This window comes from Capsicum annuum, chromosome 9 (assembly GCF_002878395.1).
Source record: "Capsicum annuum cultivar UCD-10X-F1 chromosome 9, UCD10Xv1.1, whole genome shotgun sequence".
NCBI classification, from domain to species: Eukaryota; Viridiplantae; Streptophyta; class Magnoliopsida; order Solanales; family Solanaceae; genus Capsicum; species Capsicum annuum.
In genome coordinates, this window is record NC_061119.1 from 199,436,291 (window position 1) to 199,445,491 (window position 9,201).

Consider the following 9,201-nt stretch of genomic DNA (forward strand, 5'->3'; position numbering starts at 1 on the left):
TGTTCTTGTTGAAAAACCCCACATACCTTGAATGATGAAATTTAGATCGATACTAGTTTTTGAGATGTTAATCGTGCCTTTGAATGATGGTTCTTGGAGTTCTTGAACTAGGAACTTGGAATCTTGAATAAATTTGCAGAATTAATGGTGAACTTTGGAGGTTCTTAAAGTTGGATGTAGAAGCTTAGGGTTTTCTTTTTTAGGGAATTTGATGAAATATAACATACAATACTTCTAATAGGCTTTAACATTGGGTTTGGACGGATTTTGGGTGAGGGGGATTGACCAAAACGCCTCTAAAATCAAATAATTTTCGCATCTGTCCTTTGGTGGACTGTTTTGATAGTATGAAGTAGATCAACCATAACATTTTACTCCGATATCCAAATTTGATGAAACCAATTTCATTAGAAAGAGGACTCTCATATATTTCCATTGATATATAGTATCTCACCTAGATCATTGTGTACGAGGAGTAATGATCATTTGAATTTCACCCAAATATTCACTTTTGATAGGCTGAAGTAGATCGACCATAACTTTTTACTCCGATAGACAAATTGGATGAAACAAATTTCATCAGAAAGAGGACTAGCAGAGATTTCTGTTGATATATAATAGATCACCCAGACCATTATGTATAAGGATTTATGATCGTTTAAAGTTGGAGAAAAAATACGTCAGGCCTCAGTACTTTTTTTCTTGCATGTTTTACTGTTCACTACTATACACGGTTCGATTGGAATGTTCATAACTCGTTGCTAGGGTGTCTATTTTAGATGATCCACATATCATTGGAAAGCTTATTTGATACTCTACACAATGTTGGGTCATAATCTAAGACATTCCACATGGAAAATTTATAATTTATTCTAGATGATAGAACCCAACACGTTTACGCACAAAATTTCAACGAAAAATTTCCTGGGGTATTAAACAGACCAATGTCGATTTGTCCTTCACTGTGATGCGGTGGCTCATTCATCGTTATACTCACTGTAACGTGGCCTAATCGCTATGAGCTACTACTTTGCAAATCCAAACGCGGTCCAAACCTTGTCCAAAAATCTGAAACTTACCTGAGACATGCTACTTATGCCCCTGAATATAAATCAACTCAAAAATTATCATCTCAGAGCCCAAAAAGTCAACTTAAAATTCCTCGAACTTTAAAGGGAGTCAGAAGTGACTAAACCCCTTAACTTTATTTCAGGTTCTAAGTGTTATAGGCACATACTAGGGGCTGAGCTGAACTAGGAACGCACGGGGCATTACACTAACTTCCGTCATATCCTACTAATATCAGATCTCTAAGCTTATATTTTTCCCTAAACAATGAGAATTACCATTACACTAAAATACATCAAACTCCTATAGCCCATAACTTAGCTAATAAGAATATCATATACTACACAATTAGGCTCACTCACACTTAGCAATTCTAGGGTACTATCAAGAACACACACTGTAAAAACTTAGAAATAATACAATCCCATATCACCTTGGGTACACCTCTAAATCAAGCCCATACCATCGTACTTAATTTCAAATCAATAAACGTAAATTCTTGTATACACTGCTTCAAACCTACTGGTCCACTTTTCTCTAATACCCCAAACTTTTCTTAAGCCTAATTTTGTCTCTATAAGATTCTGGAATGACTTCCAAAGTGATTTATGTTTAAACCATATAGAATACTCCTAATTTTAAATTTTTATCATGTGGGAAATTGAATTATATTTCCAACGATATAAGATTTGCCCAAATTCGATAACCGGGAAAGATGTTATGGCTAATTGAAGTTACTATAATAAAACACCGTCATTCAGACCCTTAGCGCATCACAGAGACGATTAATATCCCAATTGTCAGTTTCAAGTAGCCTAACGCAATTGTGGTGCATCGCGCTGAAGTTTTAGGTCCCAACCAGTGGGACAACGCGATGGCTCTGCGTCGCGGTGACCCTCAATTTCCCATTCATTAATTTCCAATGAGCCACCATGATAGTGGCTCGTCGCGGTGGCCCATAAAATTAGGCTCCCAGTTATTTTTTTTCAGTTTTTTCAAGGGTTAAAAGGGGGGGTATTTTGGACAATTATCCTACCCCCAATCTGTCCAAAACATAAAATCTATCATATTACAAAGCTCTTTATGCCTAAATCCTCATTCTCTTCAAAACAAAAACCCTAAGCATCCAAATCCTCTTCCAAGAAACTAAAGAGTTCACCATAGTTTTTACAAATTGAGTCAAGATTCAAGACCCCCCAAGTCAAAATCTTCAAGAGTTCTAATAACATCTTGCAAGCAAGTTATTCATCCAATTTTATCAATCTAAGGTATGTGGGGTTTGAACAAGAACAATCCTTGCATTCTTGTGCCCAAAAAACTTCTTTTAAGATATAAATTTCTGAATTTTACTATGATTTCCATGAACATCAAGTTAGGATTTATACCCATTACCATTATTTACAAGATTATGTGATTTCCCATGGTTTAAAAGTTGAATTACATGATTTTATTTATATTTCCGTGCCTATTTCCAAATTTTTCAGATTTTAAGATGATTATGAATGTTTTGTTATCAAAGCACGAATTTTGAAATGTTGAAATCATGAGATTCATATTATTAGTTATTTTTTTAATATCTTGATTGAGATAATTGTAAGATTTTTAAGATGATGGTTGAGCATGAAGTTTAAATATGATTTTGATGCATTAAAGCTTTACATTTTGAGTCCTAAGTACAAGTGATGAGTCTTAACTTGATATTGAACTATGGGCCACTAAGCTCTACTTGAGAATTACAATTTTATGAACTTTTGTGCTATAAGCACCTATGATTTGAGTACTTTGAGATTATTGAGAAATATTTGACCTTTTTGGTCCTAATAGAGTTGGAATCCGCATTGATGTTCCATTAAAGCAAATATTAATACATTTTGGTCTTCAGTATAGACCCTTGAGTTATTTGAGGTGGATTTCCTAAGAGTTCTGAGCTGAGTATAAGAGTATATTTAGCACTGAGTTGGGTATGAATTTGAGGTCTCATACCCCAGAGCTACGTGCCACCATATGACTGAGATTTATAGGCCCAAGGATGAGTTAGTGATCACTGAGTTGATGTTATACTCCCTGGCAAGAGTATGACGCCTCTCCCCAACATGAGGTTTCTTACTTAGGAGGACAAGACATTGGACTCCATGTAGTTCACATGGTTTATGTCGGTTATAAAAAACTCCCAAGCATCCAAAGTTATGTAATTCCAAGAGTCACAGAGTTCCCAAGTCTTAAAGTTTCAAAGAGTCCTGAGTCCTTGAGTTTCAAAGAATTTTTACTCTCCGTGAGATAAAAGTATGAGTTTGAAAACATTGGTTAAAGTTCTTTTAGCCTTCAAGTATTGAGAATAAGATGGAGAATATAGATTTTAGAAGTAAATAGAATGACTCACGACATTTGTACTATATGCTTCATTATACATGATTTATGAGATTCAGATTTTAGCTTTTACTCAAGCTATGTGAGTCATTTATATCATCATGCAGATTTTCTATAAAGATTGATGATATTGTTTACTTATTGCATTGCACCCCCATATACTCAGTACATCCTCAAAGTGTTGATCCACATATATGTCTATGTGCTACATTGTCTCATAATGTAGGTACAAGTTGTAGTATGTGCAGTCAAAATCATATAGTTGTAGATTCCAGCCAGTAGATGATGAGCCCTCCTATTTTGAGGACTTCAGTTGATTTACTATTGTTCTTTACTTTCTTATTCGTATGTATTGATTAGTTATAGTTGGGGTCGTGTCCTTGCTATCTATAGTCAATATTAGTAGAGGCTTCATAGACAGTTAGTAGAGTTAATGTATTCAATTTCAGTTTTCATTGTAAAAGCAGAGTTATAATCTTGTGAATTCAGTTTTGAATTAATTAGATTCAGAAAAGAATTATCTTCCGCTGATATTGTACAAATTTATGCATTTTATTCAGTTTCTTATGAGTTCGCCAGTAGAAAGGTTAGCTTGGTGTACTAGTGACCCTAAGCACCGTGTGATGTTTCAGGACCCATTTTTGGGATGTTACATTTTCAAACATCTATCCCCATGGATACATAATATACTAATTCAAAATAAACACAAACCCCATTTTACTACTGCTAAATATTTGGGTACATGCTTCTAACTCTAGATGATATGTTTCCATAGGATTCTGAGAAAGGATCTGAAAGCATATTTGACTTTATCTAAGTGCACAATTTTCGTGAATGAGAATGAACACTTTCGAAGATTAGAACATAAGAGCACTGATAGGATTCTTTTTGAGCCCATATTCAATCCTATAACTGTCTGTGGGGACTGTCTAAGAAAACTCTATCTTTAGGAATTTAAGCTTGGCTATTTCTGTTGCCTCAAGAATAAGGCAGAATTGACACAAATTGATTCAAATAAGAATCATAATAAGTTCCTTCAACAACACTTCTACTACATGATTTAAGGGAAACATTTCTTAAATTCCCTATAGTCTCTCGAAGAAAAGTACAAATGTTTCTGCACCATTCCGCAAGACTCTACTAGACACGTCTTCATATACACCCTAGGAGACTTGAACTATGTGCTTTGATACCAAGTTTGTCACACCCCGAGACTACCTCCTAGATATCACATAATGCTTAGAACTATAAGTAATCCTAAGCTAATCCGATACTTGCATAACTCGTGAGCAGCTGCATGTGTTACATAAATCTAAAAGAAATAAGCGGAAGAAATGTCTTTGCTAAATATATTCAATACAAGACTATTCAAAACATACTTTGGTTATACATAACAAAACTAAAAATAAATACATCAACTCTGAATGAGCGTCTATGAAGCCTCTACTAATACTGACTATAGGTAGTCGGGACATGACCCCAGTTATCCCTAATCAATACCACTAAATAAAAAGAATGATACTAAATATGAAGTCGAATCGTGTCCTCGAATCAAAATAACTCATCACTTGTTGACAGAAAGCTGTAAATTTTCTGATTATGATATGTGGGCAACAATTGGTACCTACATTATGAGACAATATAGCACATAGATATGTATGTAGATCGGTACTTATGGAATGTACTGAGTATGTGGGGGTGAATTCATAAGTAAAATAATAACTGAATATTCACATAAACTTTCAATGATGCATACTAAGGGTAAATGACTTACCTTGAACTTGAATAAAAGAAAAGACTGCAAGATCATAAACATAAGTAATGAGGCATAAGAATAAACTTTGTGAGCCATAACACTTAGTATCTAAAAGCTTTACTTTTTTATTCGTTCTTTTGGGGTGTTCTTCTAGCCAACATAAACCATGAGAGCTACCATGGAGTCCAACGTCTTACCCATATTGGGGAGAGCTGTTCTACCCTTGTCATCAGAATAGATCCTTAACTTAAGTGATCACTATACTTAACTTCATCCATAATGGAAAATCTTAACCTACATTAGCTCATAGTTTCTAGGAATTAAGGATACGCTCATCCGCATTCCCTTCTCAGTGCTAAATACTACTCCGATGTTACTTATATGCTCATACTTTAGGAAATCCACATTAAAATAGCATAAGGGTTAGTATAATAGAAACCAATTATGCTTCTCTTTGCTTTAAATCATAATTAAGATAAATCATTATGGATTTCAAGCCTTGTCATTAGTTCAAAAGACCAAAATTTTCTTGTAAACTTAGTGCTTAAACTTAAGCCTTAAATCTTATACTTTATTTCATATAACTTGTAATACAATATCATGCTTTAAACTCAATTGGATATATTTATTAAGTGTTTCAAATCAAAATCATGTTTTTCAAATCATAATGGGAAATCATTAAGTCAAGACACAGTTAGATGAGTACAAGTATGCACTTTAATACTTCAATCACATAATAATTTCATAAACTCAAAACAAGATAACTTGGGCATGAACCCTAATAGCAAATCATATAACTTAAACTTTTAAACAATTTTCAGAATAAGTATGGAATAATGTCTTTGTTCATAAACTCCCACATACCTCAAATGCTAGTTTCTTAACGATTTCTTGGACATGGAAGCTTGAACTCTTGGATTCTTGGGGAAAGGGAGTTTGAACTTTTTTCTTATGAAGGGAAAGTGTTTCTAGTGAGTAATTTGGGGGAAAAGGCAAATAATGACCCAATAAATGTCCCATATCGTGTTTTGGACGACTTGGGTTGAGACAAAAAGACCTAATTTCCCCTTGACCCTCTTAAGAACCTAGAGCTGTAAGGGAATAGCCCTCGTGGAGTGACCCCTATTCCTAGGGAACATCCCTCGCGATGCCACCTATTTCCCAGATAACTCCCTCGCGACGTGGCCCTATCGTGGAGTCTTACTATTTCTCATGAAAATGGTTATAACTTTTCACTCGGGTATCGGATTAATACGATATTGGCATCTTTGGAATTCTAATTCAATGATCTATAATTTCGTGGATATTGAGCTACAAAATTACATATATGTCAAAAGTTATACATGTTCAAAGTTGACCCTTGTAGAACCGAATACCAAAATTAGGCCGAATCAAAGGCTCTTAGCTCAACTTTGCTCTATGTGATTCCTATGAACATTTTTCACCAAATAAGCACTCTTAAAACTAGGATAATGATCTTGACACATATTCAAAAAAAATCATGGGAATAGACTTTACATACGTAGGAACGACGATTCAATATTTGGCCCAAAAATACGGGGTGTTATATTATCTTCCCCTTGGAATCATTCATCCTCGAATGATAGATAGGAACTTATTGAAGTCTTATAAGTATGAAATAATGTACACATGACATGTCTTGTAATAAAGGATATAGCTGAGTTGAAACATTATAACTTTATCATGAAACTGATTTCTCAGCTGACTTGACTTTATTTACTATAAGGAGCAGATTTATGTTGAGAGTTTAGAACTCATATGAAATGTTCATAACATGAACTTGCATAAAGAATTACAAAGTGATAACTGTTGTAATAAAATTTCAAGAGTTACTAAGGATTGAATAAAGTACGTAACTTCTCATTAGAAATTGTTCCTCAACAAAACATGTATAGGAATAGAAAGAAAAGGTCTTTATGGCATCGCCAAGAACATTATGTAAGCACAAATCATGATATAATGAGACCAAGGTTGTACAATGGGTATCACAATGTCTGAGCTGGAATACTTGAAAAATTGAGATCATGCACTGAACACTTATGAACTGAGTCATGAATAAATATCTGAATCAGAGACATGATTCATGAACTAAACTGAATTCGCAATTTGCATGGATGTGAATGAATTACTTCACTGAATAGCCATACTCATGAAACTTCAGATGGAAAAACTAGATAGGGAAAATGGAAAACAATAGGAGCTTATCTGTTTGATTGTTAATCCGAATTACTGGCTATATAGACTAAATCATACTGAAAGTTCATACTCAACTGGAATAATTCTTAAACACTCTTTAAAAGAAGTTATAATAATATTTGGGATCAATGAATCTTGGGCATCATCTGAATAAGATATCTAAGTACGGAATTTTAATATGGCTATAACTCTGTAACATAGAACATAAGCCTATGAAACATAAGCTAGGATGGAATTACTAAGCCTTAGGCAATTCAACTGTTAACTTTCAAGCTCAGCCACACTTCTAAAACACTCCTTCTATTATACTTTTACCCTTAAATACTATGTTCATTTGATTCAACTTATAATTCACACTTGTGCACATATAACCACTCCAGCCAATTCTGAGTTGAACTACCATGTTCAAGCCTATCATAATATTACAAGGTATAACACCTAACACCATAGTACTAGTATAAACCATAAATTCAATAACCCATGAGTGTTTCACAATTCTTATCTCAAGAATAATTCTTCTTACCACTTCAAGAACTATATTAAACCTCTTACTAGGAATTCACTAACACACAATGCATTCATCCACTTATATACTAACATGACATTCAAGCCTATCATTATAACCATATATGAACTTCTAGGCAAACAACACATACAAAGATCTTTCTGATATTCTCTAAGCCTCTATAAATAACAACTTTCTTGCACTATTCTTAAGAAGACACATATGAAATTCTCAACTAACCATAAAATTTCTTGCACTTTTATTATTAACAACTATTCTTACATGATTCTATAGAAAGTGCATAAATATGAGCTATGATCATAGATCTGACTTGTAAGGCTTGAGTAGATGTCTTGATGACTGAAGTATTAAAATTTGCACTGAGCTAAGAATAGGTCATACATCTTCCTCCCCTACTAATGTTCTACAATAAACTGGCATCACTACTAGAATCCGAGAGCCTGACTTGGTTCCTTATTCTATCATCTCCCCCTTAGTATTAAGCTATCATTCAAAGTCTTTGGACCCCCTTAATAAACTCTAAACTGAACTGTAACCACTTTACTCTAGAGCCTGAGAAATAGCAATACACATAAATAAAAACTTTCCCTGAAAACTACACCTGAAAGTGTAAACCCCACTGCTAATACTTCCTTCTGAGCTACAACTCTTAACTTTCTATAGCCCCAATAATCATCATAAAATAACTTGAATACTGACTAACTTTAAATTTTAAGGAGTATCACCATATCCTGAGTTAGCACCATCTAGAATTTCAACTCTTCTTTCTATTAGCTCAATCCTCCACGAATCAAACATAGATTCTAACAGTTAACATGGATATTCACAAACTTTTAATAAACCATACTAACTTCCTTCATAGCCTACTAATATCACATCTCTAAACTTATATTTTTTCCTAAACCATGAGAATCACTATTACACCAAAATACCCAACATCAACAACCTATAGCCCATAACTTAGCTGGTACGAACATCATATACTACAAAACTATCCTTACTCAAAATTAGCAACTCAAGGGTACTATCAAGAATACACACCGTAAAAAACATAGAAATAATACAATTCCATATCACCTTGGTCACTGCTAAATCACACCTATACCATCATAATTAATTTAAAATTAATAAACTTAAATTCCTGCATACACTGCTTCAAGCCTGCTAGTCCACCTTTCATACAACTTTCCCCATGGATACTTAATCTACTAATTTCAGATAAACATTATCCCCACTTTACTGCTGCTAAACATCTGGGTCCATGCTT